We start from the raw sequence: 26,873 nt of genomic DNA, 5'->3' as shown, positions 1-26,873 counted from the left end.
TACCTGCTATCCCTCACTGTATCTTACTGGTGGATCTACAGAGCAATGGCACTGATGGATGATTTTTTACAGCCCTACACAAGTGTTATTGGAATATTCTCACTGATAAAGTATTTTGAAAATGGCACCACATCAGGAAAATGAGAAACATGTCCTTGTATTTTCTCATGCACATTTAATAAGCGTGAACTGTTACAATGTGTAACCTGCTCGGAAAATAACATCACCAGAACTTCACAGTGCTTAAAGGGAACCTGACAGCTGATACATGCTGCCTGAGCATGCATCAGATCGTGGCCACACGATTTCAGCTATGTATATTTAAGTGCGGTGTTTCAGAGAAAAACATGGAATAACAGCAAGTCACACGAGAGACTAATCGGACAGGTGGGTCCCCGGCAGCATGAATAAGGAGAAACCTATCACGCCGAGGCCCCATCTGTCCAACTAGTCTCCTGTGCGGCTCAATCCCCAGCCGATGTTAAACCGTGTACAGCCAGTGTCTGATACTTTCCGCCTGGGGAGCGGGCAGCATGAATCAGCTGTCAGGTTCCCTTTAAATGTGTTTCTATCATTTTGAAGTGGTAATCTTAGGCTATGTTTTCATGCTTGTTTTTCTTCCCAATGTTTTTTTCTGTAGGTCCCAATATTCAAAATATAGCAACCTCCTTTGCATTTTTACTACTTTTTTAAAAAATGTTTTTCCATTTTTTTTAAGCTTTTTATCGCAAATGTAATTTTTTTTCTCATTTGTTCCTTTTTTTTTAGTGCAGAGCCTGCTTCATAAGAAGTAAAGGGAATTTGGCATCTTATAGACATCTTTTTGAGTTTTGCAAGAGGAGAGACACTTTAGAAAAATGCTGGCAGTGTTTCTCTTGAAGCATTGTTTTGTTGTCTTCCTCAACACTTTTTGAAGCTGTTTTTGTTTTTTGACATGCTTTTTTACAAGGTACTTATAGGAAGCTATAGAAAAAAATCACCAAAAAAAAAGCACGGTTCAAGCGCATTGAGTACGAGTTTTCATAACATGACATCCACTTTGCTTTAACTTTTATATGTAGAATATTTTCTGCCCCCAAAACTTAGAGGGGAAAAAAACAGCATTTAAGCTATTTGGGAACATGGCTTAAAATGGAAAAAAAAACACATATCTACCAGACTCAGTTTACCTCCGGCAGCTACTACTTGCCATTCATCGTTCTTGTGACGGCTGCAGTCAATCACCACTAAAGTGCCGTACATTAATGAATGATGTGATCAATGCAGAAAATAAGCAAAGGCCAGCAGGCAATTCTGCAAGACTCATTCATTTAATGAATACATTTACATACCAGGGCAGGCATTCATGTTTTCCCCCCAAGAACCTCTCTTTGAAGATGTTTCCTTGTAAATTGATGGTTATCTCAGACATTACGATATCTGTGCCACATCAGTTGGTCATTGCAAAATCCGTAATACCCGTTTCTAACCATAGCCAATTCTAAGCTCCATTCCAAAATCTGTGACAGGAACCCAAAAACCACATGTCATTTCTAATGAGAGGGGCCTTTGTGTATCCTCAGACATTAAGTCCTGGTTACTACTGATTTGATGCATCTCATAATGTACCTACACAACTGAATTTACAAAACAAGGAAGAAATGACGCCACTTTTAACTATTAATTTTGCAAAAGATATCAAGGGTTTTCCAACATGTTCTCTATTTTCACCAGTGTACTGTAAATGTAGGCATTATGTAGGTGTTTTAATGCTTTAGCATACTCTTGCCATGTACACTTTCTAACTGTCGTGAGACATTTTGTCCGTTGCCAAGGCCTAACTGCTAAATAGGCATTTGAGTGCAAACCGCCAAGGTGTAAAGTGCACAGGAGACTTAGATAGGATGTTTGTGCCTGGGTCTGTGCCACTGAAGGTCCCAGAGACTTCCAAACATGATCCACCGGTTGGTCCATATCCTAGACATATCTGGGTTCATCCAAAAGCCCCAAAGGATGATTTTGATGTAATATGTCATGAAATTTGGAAAAGATCCCAGAATTTACCAGAAGGTTTAAAACCTCGAAGTGGAAATTTGACGGCAAAGACTGTAGAGACACATGAAGAATCAAATAATACTAATGTGAGGTAAGATTATTGTTCTGAGGGAACAATATTATCAGACCATGATTAGAGAGAAGGCAAAAGGGGGAATTGCCCAGGGGCAGACTTCACTCAGGTTTCCCAAGGTCATCCGGCAGTGCATGGCGTGCTGGAAATATTAAAATCATATCTTCAATGTAACAACAGATTATGCAACATAATAGTAATAGTAATAATAATAGGTATCAACTCCTCTAGCTCATCAACCTATTGCCATTGCAGTCAATTGCTGCAAATTTTCATGTGGGCTTTACGAAATCCAGGGAATAGCCCCAAGGGTTCAGTTTGAAAATTGTTAAATTTCTAGTTTTTATTTTTTATGATATACTGGTATATGAAAAATAAGATTGCCTTTTTCTCAATACATTTAACACAAAGTGATTTAAACAATAAGTCATTTTCTATTTAAACATTTCTTCTGAAGACATGATGTAAGGTGGTAAACTTAAATCCTAGTAGGATCTGTAAGCAGCAAACGTTCAGATTATGAGTGAATTGAATGCTAGTTCATGCATAGAGTACACACATATAACATATATATATATATATATATATATATATATATATATATATATATATATATACAGTCATGGCCAAAAGTATTCACACCCCTGCAATTCTGTCAGATAATACTCAGTTTCTTCCTGAAAATGATTGCAAACACAAATTATTTGGTATTATTATCTACATTTAATTTGTCTTAAATGAAAAAAACACAAAAAGAATTGTCCTAAAGCCAAATTGGATATAATTCCACACCAAACATAAAAAGGGGGTGGACAAAGGTATTGGCACCCTTTGAAAAATCATGTGATGCTTCTCTAATTTGTGTAATTAACAGCACCTGTAACTTACCTGGGGCACCTAACAGGTGTTGGCAAGAACTAAGTCACACTTGCAGCCAGTTGACATGGGTTAAAGTTGACTCAACCTCTGTCATGTGTCCTTGTGTGTACCACATTGAGCATGGAGAAAAGAAAGAAGACCAAAGAACTGTCTGAGGACTTGAGAAACCAAATTGTGAGTAAGCATGAGCAATCTCAATGCTACAAGTCCATCTCCAAAGACCTGAATGTTCCTGTGTCTACCGTGCGCAGTGTCATCAAGACGTGTAAAGCCCATGGCACTGTGGCTAACCTCCCTAGATGTGGACGGAAAAGAAAAATTAACAAGAGATTTCAACGCAAGATTGTGCGGATGTTGGATAAAGAACCTAGACTAACATCTAAACAAGTTCAAGCTGCCCTGCAGACCGAGGGTACAACAGTGTCAACCCATACTATCCGTCGGTGTCTGAATGAAAAGGGACTGTATGGTAGGAGAACCAGGAAGACCCCACTTCTTACCCTGAGACATAAAAAAGCCAGGCTGGAGTTTGCCAAAACTTAATTGAAAAAGCCTAAAACGTTTTGGAAGAATGTTCTCTGGTCAGATGAGACAAAAGTAGAGCTTTTTGGGCAAAGGCATCAACATAGAGTTTACAGGAGAATAAAAGAGGCATTCAAAGAAAAGAACACGGTCCCTACAGTCAAACATGGCAGAGGTTTCCTGATGTTTTGGGGTTGCTTTGCTGCCTCTGGCACTGGACTGCTTGACCGTGTGCATGGCAATATGAAGTCTGAAGACTACCAACAAATGTTTCAGCATAATGCAGGGCCCATTGTGAGAAAGCAGGGTCTCCCTCAGAGGTCATGGATCTTCCAGCAGGACAATGACCCAAAACACACTTCAAAAAGCACTAGAAAATGGTTTGAGAGAAAGCACTGGAGGCTTCTAAGGTGGCCAGCAATGAGTCCAGGCCTGAATCCCATAGAACACCTGTGGAGAGATCTAAAAATGGCAGTTTGGAGAAGGCACCCTTCAAATATCAGGGACCTGGAGCAGTTTGCCAAAGAAGAATGGTCTAAAATTCCAGCAGAGCATTGTAAGTAACTCATTGATGGTTACGGAAAGCGGTTGGTCGCAGTTATTTTGGCTAAAGGTTGTGCAACCAAGTATTAGGCTGAGGGTGCCAATACTTTTGTCTGGCCCATTTTTGGAGTTTTGTGTTAAATGATCAATGTTTTGCTTTTTGCTTCATTCTCTTTTGTGCTTTTTCATTTAAGACAAATTAAATGAAGATAATAATAACAAAGAATTTGTGTTTGCGATCATTTTCAGGAAGAAACTGAGTATTATCTGACAGAATTGCAGGGGTGTGAATACTTTTGGCCATGACTGTATATATACATAGCATAGCAGTATAGTATATATGTATACTATATATAAATATATATATATATATATATATATATATATATATATACAGTTAGGGCCAGAAATATTTGGACAGTGACACAATTTTCGCGAGTTGGGCTCTGCATGCCACCACATTGGATTTGAAATGAAACCTCTACAACAGAATTCAAGTGCAGATTGTAACGTTTAATTTGAAGGGTTGAACAAAAATATCTGATAGAAAATGTAGGAATTGTACACATTTCTTTACAAACACTCCACATTTTAGGAGGTCAAAAGTAATTGGACAAATAAACATAACCCAAACAAAATATTTTTATTTTCAATATTTTGTTGCAAATCCTTTGGAGGCAATCACTGCCTTAAGTCTGGAACCCATGGACATCACCAAACGCTGGGTTTCCTCCTTAATGCTTTGCCAGGCCTTTACAGCCGCAGCCTTCAGGTCTTGCTTGTTTGTGGGTCTTTCCGTCTTAAGTCTGGATTTGAGCAAGTGAAATGCATGCTCAATTGGGTTTAGATCTGGAGATTGACTTGACCATTGCAGAATGTTCCACTTTTTGGCACTCATGAACTCCTGGGTAGCTTTGGCTGTATGCTTGGGGTCATTGTCCATCTGTACTATGAAGCGCCGTCCAATCAACTTTGCAGCATTTGGCTGAATCTGGGCTGAAAGTATATCCGGGTACACTTCAGAATTCATCCGGCTACTCTTGTCTGCTCTTATGTCATCAATAAACACAAGTGACCCAGTGCCATTGAAAGCCATGCATGCCCATGCCATCACGTTGCCTCCACCATGTTTTACAGAGGATGTGGTGTGCCTTGGATCATGTGTCGTTCCCTTTCTTCTCCAAACTTTTTTCTTCCCATCATTCTGGTACAGGTTGATCTTTGTCTCATCTGTCCATAGAATACTTTTCCAGAACTGAGCTGGCTTCTTGAGGTGTTTTTCTGCAAATTTAACTCTGGCCTGTCTATTTTTGGTATTGATGAATGGTTTGCATCTAGATGTGAACCCTTTGTATTTACTGTCATGGAGTCTTCTCTTTACTGTTGACTTAGAGACAGATACACCTACTTCACTGAGAGTGTTCTGGACTTCAGTTGATGTTGTGAACGGGTTCTTCTTCACCAAATTAAGTATGCGGCGATCATCCACCACTGTTGTCATCGGTGGACGCCCAGGCTTTTTTGAGTTCCCAAGCTCACCAGTCAATTCCTTTTTTCTCAGAATGTACCCAACTGTTGATTTTGCTACTCCAAGCATGTCTGCTATCTCTCTGATGGATTTTTTCTTTTTTTTCAGCCTCAGGATGTTCTGCTTCACCTCAATTGAGAGTTCCTTTGACCGCATGTTGTCTGCTCACAGCAACAGCTTCCAAATGCAAAACCACACACCTGGAATCCACCCCTGACCTTTTAACTACTTCATTGATTACAGGTTAACGAGGGAGACGCCTTCAGAGTTAATTGCAGCCCATAGAGTCCATTGTCCAATTACTTTTGGTCCCTTGAAAAAGAGGACGCTATGCATTACAGAGCTATGATTCCTAAACCCTTTCTCCGATTTGGATGTGGAAACTATCATATTGCAGCTGGGAGTGTGCACTTTCAGCCCACATCCTCTGTAAAACATGGTGGAGGCAACGTGATGGCATGGGCATGCATGGCTTTCAATGGCACTGGGTCACTTGTGTTTATTGATGACATAAGAGCAGACAAGAGTAGCCGGATGAATTCTGAAGTGTACCGGGATATACTTTCAGCCCAGATTCAGCCAAATGCTGCAAAGTTGATTGGACGGCGCTTCATAGTACAGATGGACAATGACCCCAAGCATACAGCCAAAGCTACCCAGGAGTTCATGAGTGCCAAAAAGTGGAACATTCTGCAATGGCCAAGTCAATCTCCAGATCTAAACCCAATTGAGCATGCATTTCACTTGCTCAAATCCAGACTTAAGACGGAAAGACCCACAAACAAGCAAGACCTGAAGGCTGCGGCTGTAAAGGCCTGGCAAAGCATTAAGAAGGAGGAAACCCAGCGTTTGGTGATGTCCATGGGTTCCAGACTTAAGGCAGTGATTGCCTCCAAAGGATTTGCAACAAAATATTGAAAATAAAAATATTTTGTTTGGGTTATGTTTATTTGTCCAATTACTTTTGACCTCCTAAAATGTGGAGTGTTTGTAAAGAAATGTGTACAATTCCAAATCAGATATTTTTGTTCAACCCTTCAAATTAAACGTTACAATCTGCACTTGAATTCTGTTGTAGAGGTTTCATTTCAAATCCAATGTGGTGGCATGCAGAGCCCAACTCGCGAAAATTGTGTCACTGTCCAAATATTTCTGGCCCTAACTGTATATATATATATATATATATATATATATATATATATATACTGCTCAAAAAAATAATGGGAACACTAAAATCCCACATCCTAGATATCACTGAATGAAATATTTCAGTTGCAAATCTTTATTTATTACATAGTGGAATGTGTTGAGAACAATGAAACATAACAATGATCAATGTATATCAAAATGAATATCCCGTGGAGGTCTGGATTTGGAATGATACTCAAAATCAAAGTGGAAAATCAATTATAAGCTGATCTAACTTCAGTGGAAATGCCTCAAGACAAGGAAATGATGTTCGGTTGTGTGTGTGTTGCCTCCACGTGCCTGTATGACCTCTCTAGAATGCCTGGGAATGCTCCTGATGAGGCGACGGATGGTTTCCTGAGGGATCTCCTCCCAGACCTGGACTAAAGCATCCACCAACTCCTGGACAGTCTGTGGTGCAATGTGACGTTGGTGCATTGTGTGAGACATGATGTTCCAGATGTGTTCAATCAGATTCAGATCTGGGGACAGGTGGGCCAGTCCATCGCTTCAATGCCTTCATCTTGCAGGAACTGCTGACACACTAGAGCCACATGAGGTCTGGCATTGTCCTGCATTAGGAGGAAACCAGGGCCAACCACACCAGCATATGGTCTCACAAGGGGTCTGAGGATCTCATCTCGGTACCTAGTGGCAGTCAGGCTACCTCTGGCGAGCACATGGAGGGCTGTGCGGCCCTCCAAAGAAATGCCACCCCACACCATTACTGACCCACTGCCAAACTTATTATGCTGAAGGATGAGGATGTTGCAGGCAGCAGATCTCTTTCCATGATGTCTCCAGACTCTGTCATGTCTGTCACATGTGCTCAGTGTGAACCTGCTTTCATCTGTGAAGAGCACAGGGCGCCAGTGGCAAATTTGCCAATCCTGGTGTTCTGTGGCAAATGCCCAGCGTCCTGCATGGTGTTGGGCTGTGAGCACAACCTCATCTGTGGACATCGGGTAGTCAGACCATCCTCATGGAGTCGGTTTCTAACTGTTTGTGCAGCTACATGCACATTTGTGGCTTGCTGGAGGTCATTTTGCAGGAGTCTGGCAGTGCTCTTCCTGTTCCTCCTTGCACAAAGGCTGAGGTAGTGGTCCTGCTGCTGGGTTGTTGCCCTACTACAGCCCCCTCCACGTCTCATGGTGTACTGGCCTGTCTTCTGGTAGCGCCTCTGGACACTACGCTGACAGACACAACAAACCTTCTTGCCACAGCTCACATTGATGTGCCATCCTGGATGAGCTGCACTACCTGAGCCACTTGTGTGGGTTGTAGAGTCCATATCATGCTACCACGAGTGTGAAAGCACAACCAACATTCAAAAGTGACCAAAACATCAGCCAGAAAGCTGAGATGTGGTCTGTGGTCCCCACCTGCAGAACCACTCCTTTATTAAGTGTGTCTTGATAATTGCCAATAATTTCCATCTGTTGTCTATTCAATTTGCACAACAGCATGTGAAATTGATTGTCAAACAGTGTTGCTAAGTGGACAGTTTTGATTTCACAGACGTTTGATTTACTTGGAGTTATATTCTGTTGTTTAAGTGTTCCCTTTATTTTTTTGAGCAGTGTATATACACACACATACACACACACACACACACACTCTCTATATGAACTAACTGTCCCTCATTTCACTCAAAATCTGTGTGTGTTTGTGTGTGTTTATATATATATATATATATATATATATATATAAATATATATATATATATATATATAAATATATATAAATATATATATATATATATATATATATATATATATATATACATACATCGAGTGGGGAAAATAACTAAACAAAAAAATAATCTTCATCAAAGTACACCCTTCCAGGGTTATTTTTTGTATTTCAACAAGGATTAGATAAGAGTGTGTTAATAGGTGTGGTGGAGCTATCTACCTCAATTCGTATCGCAAGCCCCTAATGGGATTTTTGTACTATTTGTGCACAATTTCTCTTCATGACCTTCCATATGAGCAAGATTTGAAAAAGACCCAAGATAGGGTCGAAACGTTACCTTTGCACCATTGCCTTTCTCATTTGACCTGACTGCGGTGAATTTATTGCACTTTTTTTGTGATTGAAATAAATCTTTTTCTTTACTAAAGATATGATTTTTTGAGTGCGACTGTTTTTCTTTATGATACCGTCTGTGGATTAAATCCACGTCCAGTCTGCATCTCCATTATAGCAAGAGTGCGCGTCTATCCCTATTATGCCACTGCATGGTGAACAGCGTATTTCAAGGATACAAAGTTACAACACATACGAGCAACAATAGTGTCTGAATGAGATCTAAATGTTATAGAGGCATTATCATTTCTATTAAACATCAGCTCACTTTATCATAGTATTATAGAAAAGCAAACATATAGTAACAGGTATCTGGACCCAGCGCACCATCCCAGCTGGACACTGACTTCTCTATAAATATAGACACCAGATATAAAAGAACAATTATTCTGTTGTTTCCAACTTTCATGGGACTTTAAATATAGAAACATGCTGATGATTCCGGAGTCTGTGGGACAGCGACAGAAATAGTCAGCAATGAGTGTTGAAGCTTAGAGGGATGAATTTCTCTCTGAGGACCAGGGAGCTGCTACCTCTTTGTGACTGGTCGTATAGTATTAACCATTTTGTATTTTGCAAAGGCTGTATACAGCGCTATGCACTAGCTTTCCATAACGTCTATATTTTATTCATACTATGAGCATATCAATAAATATGTGGTCAGTCTAAAATCATTTTTTCTCTCCTGCAGGCAATATTGTTGTGATGTCCAATCACAATTCCTACAGAGACTTATTGCCATAGGCAGTACATTTGTTTCTCAAAAACATAGAAATTGACAGAGTGTAGCAATGTTACCAGGAAGTACTTTACTCTGGGGCTTCCTATCCATAAATCAGTCTATCTATCTATCCATCTATCTATCTATCTATCTATCTATCTATCTATCTATCTATCTATCTATTTATCTATCTATCTATCCCATATCTATCTATCTATCTATTTATCTATCTATCTATTTATCCCATATCTATCTATCTATCTATCTATCTATCTATCTATCTATCTATCTATCTAATATCTATTTATCCCATATCTATCTATCTATCTATCTATCTATCTATCTATCTATCTATCTATCTATCTATCTATCTATCCCTTATCTATCTATCTCATATCTATCTCTCTATCTATCTATCCCATATCTATCTATTTATCTATCTATCCCTTATCTATCTATCTCATATCTATCTATCTATCTATCTATCTATCTATCCCATATCTATCTATTTATCTATCTATCTATCTATCTATCTATCTATCTATCTATCTATATATCTATCTATCTATCCCATATCTATCTATCTATCCCATATCTATCTATCTATCTCATATCTTTCTTTCTTTCTTTCTTTCTTTCTTTCTTTCTATCTATCTATCTATCTATCTATAGGCTGAACTGGATGGACAAATGTCTTTTTTCGGCCTTACTAACTATGTTACTTACTAACTATGTTACTATCTATCTATCTATCTATCTGAACCTGCGTCACCCCTGTGACTGGAAGCCGAATGCTATCGGGGGTGGGGGTGGAGGGTGAAGTTCACTTCGTCCCACCTGTGGGGCTATTAACCTGCAGTTTAACCCCATATATGTTGGTAACAGCATTATTTCACATGGCAAGCTCCCTATATGTCAGTGGGTGACAGAATAAAACGAGGTGATGACAATTGATACCAAACTGACAACATACTGCAGAAAGGTGCAAGAATACATTTTGCCTATAGGATATACATAACTGGGAAGGCTTTATAACAAAACAAAGCACATTGCAAACCTGTTTCGCCATCACCCAAATGCTTCCTGACAGTGATTTTATTCAGCGCAGTGTGTACGGAGCTCATCTATTCCCGACAATATGGCTGCCCTTCCTGCTCCCGCTTTAGCACAGAAAACTTTCCACCAGTGCTGCTCTATATAAAGATTGTATTAGTTTATTAACCTTTGTAGAACGCGTCACTTTCCTGGATTCTTTAGTAGACCAGGTTTCAATTTCTGAAAATAATAATCTGCCATAACACATGCAGTTAATTTTCTACAAAATAATTAAACCCAATTGTCGATGTTCCAGGCATAAAAGTAAAGTATGCATTTAGGGAGCAAGGACATGCTGACATCTATCATTTATTTACCCAAACCTATTATGTAGGAGTCATATCGGCACCTTGGATTATTGGGTCTATTTAATCACTGCATATTTTCCGAGTACATGAAAAAGGTCAATGAAAAGTATGAAATAAGAAATGTAAAGCATCTAACTGTTACTGATAATTATAAGCGTCTGTGCATTCTTTTACAAGGCATTTTGTGAAATCCTTAGGTAGATGCTTACACTGTGTGTACCCAACGTTCCCTGGTGAAGGCTAAAAGACAATGCCCCCATCTTCAACATTAAACCCTTGAAACTCAGATCTTCAATTGTTTTCCTTAATTTGAAAAAGAAAAAAAAAATCACATTTTTGTATCTAACTCAATCTAGTACATTGTGCAATATGTAGCGCTATTTCTTTTATAGATTTTTACGCTTTAATAATAACGATATGATTGAAGTGTGGGAACCAGTAATACAATATACACATAATTATCCTGTATATTGACAAAATGCCATGTTCAAGGCCAGAAACATACATTTATGGGCTGACGGAAAAATAAAACAATTATCAGCATCTTCTGCATGCAAGGCCATTTGAGTCACTATTTTCTATTTAACAGTTTATGTGAGGTAATGGTTTTGTAATGTGTGAATAGATGATTGATATGCACAATGTCTGCAAAAATGTCAGTTTCTATCCAGGTAAGATATCAGCAGGCATTACTTAATTGCTTCCAAAATCGAGCCAATACTGGTTTCTTGCTTTATCTTGCGTTATCAAACTCAGTATTTTTGTATAGAATTACAGTGTAGGCAGAGTATTTTTTTGCGGGGGATTGTTTAACCCCTTCAAGACCTTGCCCTTTTCCATTTCTCCTTTTTCGTTTTTCGCTTCCCTCCTTCCCAGAGCCATAACTTTTTTATTTTTCCGTCAATATGGCCATGTTAGGGCTTGATTTTTTGTGTTTTTGAACGACATCATTGTTTTAAGCATGTCATGTACTAGAAAATGGGAAAAAAAATCCCAAGTGCGATGAATTTGCAAAAAAGTGCAATCCCACACTTGTTTTTTCTTTGGCTTTTTTGCTAGGCTCAATAAATGCTAAAACTGACCTGCCATTTAATTCTCCAGGTCATAGACACCAAACATGTCTAGGTTATTTTTTATCTAAGTGGTAGAAAAAAATTCCAAACTTTTCTAAAAAAAAAGGGCAATTTTCCAATACCCGTAGCGTCTCCAATCTTCATGATCTGGGGTCAGGTGAGAGCTGATATTTTTAATGATACCATTTTAGGGCAAATACATTCTTTTGATCGCCCGTTATTGCATTTTAATTCAATGTCGTGGGTGGCAAACAAAAAAAGTAATTCTGGCGTTTCAATTTTTTGCTCACTACATCGTTTAGCGATCAGGTTAATCCTTTTTTTATTAATAGATCAGGTGATTCTGAAAGCAGTGATACCAAATATGTGTAGGCTTGATTTTTTGTAATTGTTTTATTTTGAATGGGGCAAAGGAGGGGTGATTTAAACTTTTATATATTTTTTTTTCAGATTTTTTAAAACATTTTTTTTTACTTTTGCCATACTGCATTAGCCTCCATGGAAGGCTAGTAGCTGGCACAACTCGATCAGTTCTGCTACATAGGAGCAAAGCATAGGTTGCTCCTATGTAGGAGAATTACAGCATTGCTATGAGCGCCGACCACAGGGTGGCGCTCATAGCAATCCGGCATCAACAACCATAGAGGTCTCAAGGACTTCTGGTTGTTATGCCGACGCATCGCTGACCCCCGATCACATGACGGGGATCTGCGATGTGCTCATTTCCGATGGCTGGAAGCGCTAGTTACATACCGCTGTAAGTGTTTAACAGTGGCATTTAACTAGTTAATTGCGGGCACATGTCAACTGTTCAAAACAGCTGACATGTCCCGTCTTTGATGCGGGCTCACCGCCGGAGCCCGCAACAAAGGAAGAGATGCGATCTCCATAGTACTAGTACTGCAGAGGTCGGTAAGGGGTTAATGAGACTCTGTCAGTAGGCTCAACTGTCCTAACATGATATCTTGATATCTGCGATCGTTGTCTTTTTTAAGAAGACTGATTTTCTTATATGTAAATGAACTGTTCAGAACTATGGGCCAGACATAGATCTTACAAGGATCTGCCTCCAGAGATTATTTTAAATAAAAGGGGGGATTACCAGTGTGATGTGTAATGACTGCTCTCCTGATCTCCACTGGTACCCCCCCCTTTCAGTTAATAGAAACTCTGGAGGCAGAGTCTCATGGAGATCAGTGTCCTCCCCATTGATCTTAAAAGCTCACTTACATATTAGGAAATATTCATTTTATAATTTTCATTTGATAGGCAGCCCAATGCTTTTGTACACTACATAACACTCATTGGGCGCTGTGTAGCCACTCAAAAGACAGAAGCAGTAATTAACCACTTCTGTTTTTTCATCAGGATCTCCAGCTGTGTCTGATAACTAAATTACTGAAGCAGCAGCTTCAACACCCTGTCATACATTTACCAGAGCGAGGGATTAAAGTTTGGAACTAGGAATCATATGTTTACAGTGTCATTATATATTAAAATGGCTAGTTCAGTACTAAAAATCCCTTTGAAAAAAAACTGTCATCTCTTCTCTGAGGGCAAGAACAGACTTGCCGATTAAAGCATGGTAACACAAGCCCCATTAAATCCCAATAAAGACACGTGACACAAGAGATATATGTTGGAAGAAGATGGCCGAGGCGTTTATTTTGAGTTACATGTAAAATTATATTTTAATCCAATAATCAAGAATAAAACCATTTGAATAAATAAATTAAATACTACTCCAACTCATTACCAAATCCACCCGAATTCAAAGGGCGATTCTCCCACAAATAAATGACACGACAGTTGACACATTAAAAAACAAAATTTAAGGGAGGGAGAGTGGGGTCTTCTGTCTTCGTCAGGTGACTGAGGGACAGCTGATGAAACAGCTGATTTTATAGAGGAAATTCTTCCCGCACTTTCTGAATAAACCAATCAGAACCGTTAGAAAGTGCGGGAATAAACCGGCTAAAACCAGGTAGAACCTGCTCGCGCATAGCGCAGCTTACCAAATAAAATTAACCCTTTCACCAAAACTTCAACACCTCATAAAACTCATTAGAACATATACCAGAAATGCGTAAAAATAGGAGGGGAGATACAGGAAGAGGCTGTGTTATCATGCGACCCCCTTTGTATGCTTCAAAGGGGGGGTGTCCATTCTGTTATGCGCCTGTGTGGAAAGTTATTCTTTTTAGGATGTCTCACTACTGAAAACACAGTTGTCTCAATGCAGTATGTGTGTTTTGGAATTCTTAGTATTTATGTTTATTTTTAACCCCACTTATCCAGATTGATTGACAGCTTTCGACCTATGCCCAGTAATGAAGAAAAAACTGCTACAGTCACCACTGTGCTGAGCGAGCTGTCAACAGCTGCTGTTCTTAATGCTGTAGGTGATGACTGTAGATGGTGCGTGCATGCCCCTATATCTGAAATCCAGCACTCCTGGGAGGAATAAAGTAAATTTGTGGGCATGCACTAGCGATGCGTCCGACATAGGACATAATGGCGGCGTTAACGGACTGCGTTATGCCGCGGTGTAACATAGTCGGTCTAACGGACATCTATAACGTAATGTGAACCCAGCCTAAGTTGGACAGACAGCCCTGAAACACTATTGATCTGCAGATTAACCCTAAATCTAGTATTAGGGGATATGACAGGTTTCCTTTAAGAATAATGTTACAAAGTTTTAAAAAGGAGCTAAAAGTTCTGCTGCTTTTCAAAGTGCAACTTAGAAGCTTGTGAATGCTCCCTAACTATATTTTTAAGAAGAAGTTCTATGTTTGCGTCCCCTTGACAATACTTGTTCCTGTACTCTGATAGCTCAGGGTTATCAGAGGAATAGATCTTAAACGTTCTTAGTACCTATCCAGAAAAATGAAAGCCAGATTCTAATGAATACTATGATACATAGAGACCCTGAGATAAATTACCTTAGCTGCTAAGGTTAAGAGACTGGAAGTGTTGTCAGGGGCCCACAAGCACAAAAACGTTTCTCACAGGAGGCCTGTAATATCAACCTTTTTAACTTGCTTTAAGATTAGGTTAACTTTACTCACATTTTTTAAAACAGCAAATGCATCTTCCTATGATTTTGCTTAAATTCAAGTGCTATAAGTCACGAGAACATGATAAGACTTATTGTGGAATCATAGCTAATAATCAGCCCTCCTGACTTTGCTCCTGGACTGTTTTTTGTAGAGCATGCAACATAACGAGCAAAGGCATAGTTAAAGTTCTAGGAGAAAAGATAATACCAACAAGTGCAAAGAAAAGTATATAACCATGTGTAAAACACTACATTTATTAAGTACGTTAAAGTTAGGGAAAGCAGGTTAAAAAAAGACCATGTGAAAACACAAAATTACACTTTTCGAGCTACCGCAGCTCTTGATCATAGCAAAGTATGTCTAAAATAAATGAGACTTATATACCAACTACCCTGAGAAGGAGTATCTGGGAAACATTCATGTTGTCCTCAAACATTAACCCTATATGGTGAGTAGTAGTACACAATATACAGTTGTGTGAAATTGTTTGCCCCCTTCCTGATTTCCTATTCTTTTGAATGTTTCTCACGCTAAAATGTTTCAGATCACCAAACATATTTAAATGTTAGACAAAGATAAAACAAGTAAGCACAAAATGCAGTTTTTATATGAAGGTCTTTATTATTAAGGCAAAAAGAAATGCAAACCTACAGGGCCCGGTGTGAAAAAAAGTGATTGCCCCTATACCTTAAAACATAAATTAACTGGCTTAACACATCTTTAGGAAACTGAGTTCAAATTCCGTAGCCACATCCAGGTCTAATTACTGCCACGCTTGTTCTAAATCAAGAAATCACTTAAATAGGAGCTGCCTGACAAAGTGAAGTGAACCAAAAGATCCTCAAAAGCTAGACATCATGCCACGATCCAAAGAAATTCTGGAACAAATGAGAAACCAAGTAATTGAGATCAATCAGTCTGGAAAAGGTTATAAAGCCACTTCTAAAGATTTGGCACTCCAGTGAACCACAGTGAGAGACATTATCCACAAATGGTGAAAACAGTGAACAGTGGTGAACCTTCCCAGGAGTTACCGGCTGATCAAAATTAGGGTACCGTCACACAGCGCAATTTTCATCGCTACGACGGCACGATTCGTGACGTTCGAGCGATATAGTTACGATATCGCAGTGTCTGACACGCTCCTGCGATCAGGGACCCCGCTGAGAATCGTACGTCGTAGCAGATCGTTTGAAACTTTCTTTCGTCGTCTAGTGTCCCGCTGTGGCGGCATAATCGCATGGTGTAACATATATCGTTTACGATGTGCGCATAGTAACCAACGGCTTCTACATCGCACATACATCATGAAATTATCGCTCCAGCGTCGTACATTGCAAAGTGTGACAGCAGTCTACGACGCTGGAGCGATATTGTTACGATGCTGGAGTGTCACGAATCGTGCCGTCGTAGCGATGAAAATTGCACTGTGTGACGGTACCCTTACACCAACAGCGCAGCAATGACTCATGAAAGAGGTCACAAAAGACCCAGAAACAGCATACAAAGATCTGTAGGCCTCACTTGCCTCAGATAAGGTCAGTGTTCATTACTCCACCATAAGAAAGCGACTGGGTAAAAATGGCCTTCATGGCAGACTTCCAAGACAAAAACCACTGCTGAACAATAGCAACATAAAGGCCTATCTCAGTTTTGCCAGAAAACATCTTGATGATCCCCAAAGATTTTTGGAGAATTCTCTGTGGACTGACGAGGCAAAAGTTGAACTTTTTCGAAGGTGATGTCCCATTATATCTGGTGTAAATGTAAGACAGCTGTGATGCAACTGCAAAGCAGTTGCATGCAACCTCCCCCAGGGTGTGCAGGTAAGGGGGACAAGGTAGCACTGACCATGTAGCACCACAGTGAAAGGAGGCATGGAGTGCCACTAGGAGGCGGCAGAGTAGTCAGACAGGCCGATTCGCAAAAAACAGGAGACTAGGTACCAGAAGTAGCAGCAGAGCACGTAGTCAAACAAGCCAGAAGTCAGAGCCAAATGATAGCACGGTATCCAAAACAAGATATAAGACGAAGTTGGGGTACAAGCCAGAGAGTCAAAAGCCGGTCGGGGAACGTGGTACAGAGACAGAAAATAAGAGGCGCGTTCAGAGATCAGGCCGAGTCTTACACTGTAGAGAACGGGTCTAATATAAATAAGGGAAGTCAGAGGCAGAAGGAACACCAGGGTATAAGGGACAGCTGCTCTAGCCAGGAAGCATGAACTATCACTGACACCGGCTATCAGACTACAGAGGACTTAAAAAGCCCAGCCAGCTCCAAAACAAGGCCGAGGGGATTAACTCACGCATGACCAGTCCAGAGCGGGAACAGCAGAAAACAAACTCTGAACTGGATCATGACAACAGTGTTTCAGAAAAGGAACATCATGCCAACAGTAAATTATGGTGTTGGTAGTGTGATGATCTGGGGCTGTTTTGCTGCTTCAGGACCTAGATGATTTGCTGTGGTAAATGAAACTATGAATTTTGCTGTCTACCAAAAAATCCTGAAGAAGTATGTTTGGCCATCTGTTCAAGACCTCAAGCTGGAGCTCACTTGGATTATGCTGCAGGACAATGATCCAAAAAACACCAGCAAGTCCACCTCTGAATGGCTTATGAAAAACAGGACTGAGATGCTATGGCATGACCTTAAAAACCCTCCAATGTGGCTGAATTACAACAATTCTTCAAAGATGAATGGGTCAAAATTTCTCCAGAGCATGGTAAAAGGCTCATTGCCTGTTATCGCAAACACTTGATTGCAGTTGTCACTGCTTGGGGTTTGGTGATTAAAGTGTGACAAACATGCAAAAGAATAGGAAATAAGGAAATTGGCAAACACTTTTTCACACAACTATAAGTAGGTAATTCAATATGCTCACATAGTCTAGAAACTAATGGAAGTTGGATAACAATAGTACAATCAATACATGTATCATAAATATTTGGTGTAAAACAAAAAGATATACTTATTTAATATTAAACAACATAAAAAATATAGAGCGATAATAGTAACACAATATATTTATATGCTCAAGTTCATGATTCTAGTACAAATACATCAGTTCATTTTTTAAATTAATGCCATTGGGAGACCTGGTATCCAGTTTGAGAATCCAAAATGCTTCATGTTTTAAAAGAAGTTGAGCTCAGATCCCACCTCTGATAGGATGATTAGTCTCCTCAATGCCTACTTGTTTTAATGATGGGACATAGCCCTGACGTTTTCAAGGAAGTGCCTGGGCAATCCTGACATAGAGTGTTTAATTTTATTAGGATCTGGAATGGCATAGTGCACATGTTAAGCAATTCTGATTTTAAGTTTGGACATGGTCTATCCTATATATAGTACATTTGTCGCATTGAGCTGAATAGACAACATGCTTGATGTTATAATTAATTAAGGACTTAGTGTGAAAATTGTGTTCTGAAGTCTGATTTTCTACTCGATGGGCCATCTCCCTTGGCAACATTCCTTCACCTTGTTTCTTTTTGAGTAATTACAATGGGTTAAACAAAATGTGATTAACCAGATTTTCCTGGATGTACTGTGACATTGCCTCTGTCCCCAGGAGAGATAACGGATAGACTCGACCCTGGGGAGGCTCAGCACCAGGCAAGAGGTCTATAGGACAGTCATAGGGGCAGTGAGGCGGACGGGTCTCCACAGCCCTTTTGGAGAACATATCCATATAGGGCCAATATTGCTTGGGGAGAGAGGATAGATCTGCGGGTACCTCAGTAGTAGCAACCTGAACGCATTCCCTCTGACATCTACCCCCACAAGATTCACCCCATCCCAAAATTCTGCCTTTGGACCACTCAATATGAGGAGAGTGGTACCGTAGCCAAGGTATCCCTAACAGGACCTCATCAATTCCCTCAGGAATGACGAGCAAAGATATAATTTCCTGATGAGATGGCGACATGGACAGAATGAAAGGGATGGTCTGGTGTGTAATCTGTGAGGGCAGTGTCGACCCATTCACCACTCGTACGGTAACCGGTTGAGCTTGCATTACCAGGGGAATTGAGTGACTTGGGTGAAGGCAGATGACATAATATTGCCCTCCGCCCCAAAATACATGCAGAGCTCTAACGAGTGGGAGAATGAGCCTATAGTAATTTGGAGGCAAACGTTGCCATGTCTAGTGTACCTCCACCTACTACCACTAAACGCTGACTTTTCCTCGACCGCTGGGAACATCTGGTGGCAAGATGTCCTGACTGCTGGCAAACATGACAGACCTTGAATATCAGAGTGGTCCGGAACTTAGATCTCGCTTGTGACACCTCCATGGCCACATGTGACTCAGTAACCAGGACGGGAGATTCCAAAGGTTTGGCAAAGGTGGGAGCCAGCTGAAACCTCTGCCTACACTGGGCTCGTTCTAACCTCCGCTTGTAAAAACGGAGGTTAATTCGAGTGGACACAGCTATTAACTTCTCCAGTGTGGCGGGAATCTCCATAGTGGCCAGAGCATCCTTCACATGGTCATCCAAAATATTGGGATGGAGGCTTTATCCGACCACTCCAACTCAGATGCTAGGGTATGGAAGTGGACGGCAAACTGTCTGACCGAGGACGAGCCCTGAGTCAATGCCAACAGTTGGAGCGCCATATCATGGGTGACTCGAGGTCCTAAAAAGACCTGTTTCAGAGTGCTCAGGAACAGCGGAGCACTCTGCACCATATGATTGCCACGCTCCCACAGCGGCATAGGCCACTCCAACGCCCTGTCTGACAGGAGAGACACTATGAATCCCACCTTTGCCCACTCTGTGGGGAATCGTGCGACCAGAAGCTCGAGATGTATAGAGCACTGGCTCACGAAACCCCTACAAGATTTACTATCTCCAGAAAATTTCTCTGGCAGCGGGAGGCGAGAAACAGTCGGAACAGGGGTAGCAGTGGACAAGGTTGTTGCAGCCACGCTAGCAGCCTGAACAGCAACTGCGATAACATCCACTGTTGAGGTTGAGCTCTCGAGAGCCGCCAACCTTCCCTCCAGCTGCTGGATGCACCACAAAGATTGCTGTTTATCCGCCATTTACTAGCCAGACCCTGGCGCTAGTATTATGTTAGGGTTTGGCGGAATGCACCAAATATTTATTTATAAAGTAATAGGTGCGTTCACAACCCAGAGTCCACCGTGCAGGAGTAAAACCCGCTGATAGTAACTGACGGCACTATATGGCAGTATAAGTGAACTCTGTTACTTCACAGAGTCACTTAAGACAAGAGAACGCTGTGCCCTGTTAACCTCACAGAGGAACCCAGCTACCAAATAGAGTGAACAGTGGTCATTCAGTCAGAATAGCACACGCAAAACTCCTCACCGGAGGTGCCAATATTCTAGCGGCTTATTTCAGCAGAACACTGAAACCACATACATAAGACCACACTTGCGCTGAACACACAATTTAGCTGATACTAGCGCATGGCCGTGCGGCCATGCAAACCTTTTATAGCTGCAGCAACTTCAGAACCTTCCTAGAGGACCAATGGAAGCTGCTACAGTACCTGAGCAACATTAGGACATTCCTAGAGGACCAATGGGAGCTGCTGCAGTACCTGAGCATGTGACCCCCAACCTCCAATGAGAGGTCTTACCCTGGGCATGCTCAGAAGGGGAAAAGCAGGACTTAGTCCCAGAGACGTCTGCTCGCCGCTGACCAGTACTGGCTACAATGGCTGAGCCTGGAAAGCGCTACTACTTCATTTCCCCTTTATTCATTTATCCTAGCACTCATTCATTGCACTTCCATTTCCCTTTATTTTCTATTTAGTTTACACTCTCCACCTTGGGGATCGTAGTGCGACGGCGCTCCAGTGTCTCCTCGTAGCTGGCTATGTCCATCGCATCTCTATGTATGTGGGAGGTCTGGTTCATTTTGCACCTCCCCATGCATGACGCGGGTGTCATTGCTACCTCCTGGCATCCTGGGCAGCACGCGCCGCTTTATACCTTCCTCAAGATGAATGGGGGTTCTTCCGGATAAGAGATGCCACGGTAGTTGACTCCACCCACTACATGATCACATAGGCTCTCATGTGATCCAGGGCATCACAGATGCCGATGCTATGTATCTTCCTCCCATTTGATTATTACCGCCCCTATTCCTCGCATATCACACCCACTCTCTCCATTTCTCTGTTCTCTTTGGTTATCTATTGCTTTTATACCTTCCTGATCCTAATGACGCCACCCCCTGACGAAGGCAAGGTGCCGAAACGCGCGTTGGGGAGGATGCCATTCAGGAGTCATCAGGGCTCTACTCTGCCACAGTAAGTGATTTTACAAGGTATTATCAGTTTACATCTTCATTTATTCCCTGACTTCTTTGCACAGTCTCTTCACGGCCCTATTCAAGGCTCACACAGCAGTGCTCATACTCTTATTTTTCTGCTGCTGCCCAACTTGTTAGTGTTCCTGCTGTGCCACAATTATAACCACCAGTTTTGATTGTTTCACTTTGATTTTTTACACATGCATATCATTGTATTGTTATCTATTTTCACTATATGTTTGCTGATACTTATTGGATTCTATTGTATTTTATTTCACTGCCACGTTGTTTTATGGCACCACTATGGATCACTATGGAATAATCATGTCATCGTTATGACAGCAGCATTTGTTGTTAATCTTGTTGCCGTTATCTAGCCATGGTTTTTTTGTGCTCCAATATTTACATGTATATTAGCCTCCTGAATGCATCCTTTTTCTGTAACAGGGTTAACTATACCTATATTTTACATCCCATATAAATTTTAATTACCTGTAATTTTTCCCGCTACTATACTCTTATTATTCTTGTCATGATTGTAACGCAATAAAAATTATATTTTTTGGACTATTTGGTCGGTTAGTTGTGCTTTCTCCTGGTTTTCAATGTTTTCTGGTCCGACTGTCCATGGGAAAATATATCAGTCCTTCGCGCGGTGGTAGCATTTATAGATTATATTAATTTCTTTATACAGGCAATATTTTCACTACCACGTGTATCTTTTCCTTTGCATATTTCCTTTTAACGTATCAGGCTGAGCCAGATGCTGGGACCGACATCTCCGCTGAGCAGGCTCCACTGTTTAGTACCTAGTAGCACCCTTTTGAAAGCATCACAGGTTGTAAACGCTTTTTGTAGCCAGATAAGAGTCTTCCAATTCTTGTTTGAGGGATTTTCATCCGTTCTTCCTCGACAATTGTTCCAGTTCTGTGAGATTCCTGGGTCATCTTGCATGCACAATTATTTTAAGGTCTAGCCACAGATTTTCAATGATGTTCAGATCAGGGGACTGTGACGGCCATTGTTAAATCTTCAGCTTGTGTCTTTTGAAGTAGTCTATTGTGGATTTTGACATGTGTTTAAGATCATTATCCATTTGTTGAAGCCATCCTCTTTTCAACTTCAGCTTTTTTACAGATGGTGTTATGTTTTCCTGAAGAATTTGTAAAGCGCCATGGAATAAATGGCGCTATAACAACAAATAATAATAATAATAATTTGTTGAAATTTCATTAAATCCATTCTTGCCTTTACCCATGAAATGTTCCCTGTGCCTTTGGCTGCAACACAACCCCATAGCATGATTGATCTAAGTTATCTGAGCACACAAATCTCCAAGGATGCCCAAACTTTTGCTTTTGGCCCATTTTCCTTTTTGTAATTTTTAAAATGAAAAAAAAAGAATATATATATATATATACAAAATGTATACCGTATATACTCGAGTATAAGCCGAGATTTTCAGCCCAAATTTTTGGGCTGAAAGTGCCCCTCTTGGCTTATACTAGAGTCAAGGTGGGTGTCAGGGTCGGCGGGTGAGGGGGTGAGGGCGCTGAGGCATACTTACCTGCTTCCAGTGATCCTGGCGCTCCCCGCCTGTCCCACGGTCTTCGGTGCTGCAGCTCTTCCACTGTTCAGCGGTCACATGGGACCGCTCATTAGAGAAATGAATAAGCGGCTCCACCTCCCATAGGGGTGGAGCCACATATTCATTTCTCTAATCAGCAGTAACGGTGACCGCTGATAGAGGAAGAAGCTGCGGCACCGAAGACCAGCTGTCCGGGAGAAGGAGCCGGACGCCGGGAGCAGGTAAGTATCGCATATTTACCTGTCCACGTTCCAGCCGCCGGGCGCCGCTCCATCTTCCCGGCGCCGCTCCATCTTCCCGGCGTCTATCTGCACTGACGCGATGATGCATATAGTGTGCGCGCCACCCTCTGCCTGATCAGTCAGAGCAGAGAGACGCCGGGACCGGACGCTGGGAGCTGCAAGCAAGAAAGGTGAGTATTTCATTTTTTTTATTGCAGCAGAAGCAATGGCAGAGATTTATGTGGAGCATCTATGGGGCAATATGAATGGTGCAGAGCACTATATGGGGCACAGCTATGGGGAAATATGAACGTGCAGAGCACTATATGGCAGAGCTATGGGGAAATATGAACGGTGCAGAGCAGTATATGGCAGAGCTATGGGGCAATATGAACGGTGCAGAGCACTATGTGGCAGAGCTATGGGGAAATATGAACGGTGCAGAGCACTATATGGCACAGCTATGGGGAAATATGAACGGTGCAGAGCACTATATGGCAGAGCTATGGGGCAATATGAACGGTGCAGAGCACTATATGGCACAGCTATGGGGAAATATGAACGGTGCAGAACACTATATGGCACAGCTATGGGGCAATATGAACGGTGCAGAGCACTATATGGCAGAGCTATGGGGCAATATGAATGGTGCAGAGCACTATATGGCAGAGCTATGGGGAAATATGAACGGTGCAGAGCACTATACGGCAGAGCGATGGGGAAATATGAACGGTGCAGAGCACTCTATGGCACAGCTATGGGGCAATAATGAACATGCAGAGCACTATATGGCACAGCTATGGGGCAAGAATGATCTATTTTTATTTTTGAAATTCACCGGTAAATGCTGCATTTCCACCCTAGGCTTATACTCGAGTCAATAAGTTTTCCCAGTTTTTTGTGGCAAAATTAGGGGGGGTCGGCTTATACTCGGGTTGGCTTATACTCGAGTATATACGGTATATTGTTTTGCCTAAAATACAAAGGAAATGTGTCATCTTTAACTTTAGGCCTTTTAGGGATCTTTCATCTTCAACTTCCTTAACTGTTCACAATAACAGTAATTTTGACTTTTACATGCAGTGAATATCAGGAGGTTACAACAATGCATCAGAATACAATGATAACACAAGGTAGAAAAAAATTAATGTACACAAAATGATGTCACAGATCACGGTCTAACTAATTATGCCCCATCAATAAAAATATATAATTCAAACCTCAAGCCGTATAGTAACTCCAGAAGCTGCAATCTGTGTATTCACAGCACAGTACATGGTGGTCATTAGTAGATGCAGTTTTGTCTGTTTTAGAACTTAGAGGTCCAGCACTCTTTAGCCAGTGGAATAGTCACAATCACATCGATCACTGATAGTCGGTTGTACAGTCAGAGGTCAGATTGCAGGCTTTAAATATAATGGTAAAGCAGTTGTCTTGAATTGGAAAAACATAGCTGCTTTCTTTCAGAAACAGTTTCACCCGTGTCTGGTATGGAGCATCAATTCCAGGTATAACACCTAGACAGAGGTTGGCTTGATTCTTAAAGAAAGTAGCCATTTTTAAAATCCTGGACAACCCCTTTATGTAATGAATGTCTGGTTCCTCTTCTTCTGTGAGCTCTTTTGCTCGTTTGATCAGTGGATTTGTTAAACTGTATGTATTCTGGGGATTAGAGTGCATCACACATCCAGATACTCTTCCATAGACAGTATCAGTTTTATATCAGACACTGCTAATATTTTCAGGCCGTAAGTATAGGGCGTTCCTTGGAATCTTATTGTCCAGCATTTGGAGTTATGTAATAATGGGTGACTGACAATATCAATGATCGACCCTATGTATAATCAATTATTGAAATATAACTGATATTACTGACTGCAGCGACACTCAATCCTGATTGCACCTATGATAAACTCTCTGTATGTGCAATGTACCATCACTGCCATTCAGATCAGTGTCAAATCTGATAGCCTGGTTATTTCAGGAGTAATCATGTTCCCTAGTTGCCCTCTGTGTAAATGCAAGTTGTGTAGGGATAGAGACTGACTATGTGCAGGAGCCATAAATAGCTCATGGGTCCTAAAAATTGTTCACTTTACTTCATAAACAAGATTATCAAGATTTCTAATATTGATAATCTAGCCTTAATATTTGGGGAGTGGGGGAGGTTCAACTTTTCTTCACCTCTGACGATCAGTTATTTAAAGGAGCTGTGCTGAGTTAGTGCCCTCATTTTAGTTTACATTGGTCCGTACTGTACATAGCGTACTTTTCTAGTGGCGGTACAGGGTATTGCCTTATTAGCTTTAATGCAAAACTTCAATAACTAGAATAGCCACTTTCAAAAGTTCAGTGTGTGGGGCACTGGTGGACACAGGCAGAAAAGGGCCCCTGTGCAAGAACAATATATGGGTCCTTTGTAGTCCAATTGCTCATAATAATGCAAAATTCCACCTGCTTTGTAGGTGGAGATGGGTCTCCTCACCTCTTGGGCCTTTGTGCAGCTGCACAGGTGCATCAATGATACATTCGACCTTGGTGTAAAGTACCGACAAAAGTAAACACAATGTGATCAATGAAGAGGCTGCGGCACTTTCCCGAGCCTCGAAGACCCTTCATACAGCTACCTGGAGGTGTATCAAAAGTTGGACCCCACTTGATCGAATATTATAATAACAGAATATTTTCAATTTGAAAAATTTTAAATAATCCCTCTAAATCTGGCACATTTTATAATATTTTGATAGCATATTGTTAAGGCACAAAGAAACAGATGCTACAGAGGCATTGCATGGTCCGAGGGCCTGGTTTGCCATTAAGAAAAAAATGTATGCTGTAAGTGGATACATAAAAATCATCCACTAAGACCAACTGCCATAAAACGCTTTATCTGTACAATAATGCCAGAAGATTGCCCGGCCAAAAGACATGGAATGTTTGCTGAGTAAAGAATTCATTAAGAATCACATGCTTTATGAGTTAACCTAATCATTTAAGAAAATCAATAGGCATGATAAATCAATAGCTACTTTTTATCTGGAGAACTGTGAAATTGAGTTTCAGAATGGCTCTCAAGCAGATTGTAATAGCAGCAACCGGCAAGGTATTTTTCCCCTCATATAATGCATCTTACTTTTTAACATAATTGTAAGTATTTGTTTAAGACATTCCATCTTCACAAACAGACAGATTTACATCTGAAAAGCATGTATTTGTTAGAAGATGAAAGACGGATCTAATGGAGCATCTGTTTTGCATTCATTATAGCTGTATTAATTTGTCTTCATAAATAACATTATGGATAATATCCAGCTAACGATGACCCATGCCTAATTTAGCCACCTTTGATTTATTCCCTAAGCGAGATGTTTTCAGCAAATAAACATCACAATAATCAAATGATTGAAGATCTGCATACCCTAGTCTTTTAGAAACCAAATTGGAAATGCTAATCCGAGAGGCTGGACTACCAGGTTCAATTACAATTATTGATAGTCACTGGGAACACAGTTTTTGTTTCACGTTTTGAGATTTAGTTACAAATAGTTGATCAGTGAGTTCCCCTGGTCTCCATTGTTTTAAGATTTCTCAGTAATTTTCGGACCTATATGGAGAAAGGTCCATTTATCAATGTCAAATAGCTGTCCAAAGAATGAA

Source organism: Ranitomeya imitator, chromosome 3 (genome assembly GCF_032444005.1).
Source record: "Ranitomeya imitator isolate aRanImi1 chromosome 3, aRanImi1.pri, whole genome shotgun sequence".
In the NCBI taxonomy this organism is placed as follows: Eukaryota; Metazoa; Chordata; class Amphibia; order Anura; family Dendrobatidae; genus Ranitomeya; species Ranitomeya imitator.
This window is presented reverse-complemented; position numbering follows the sequence as displayed.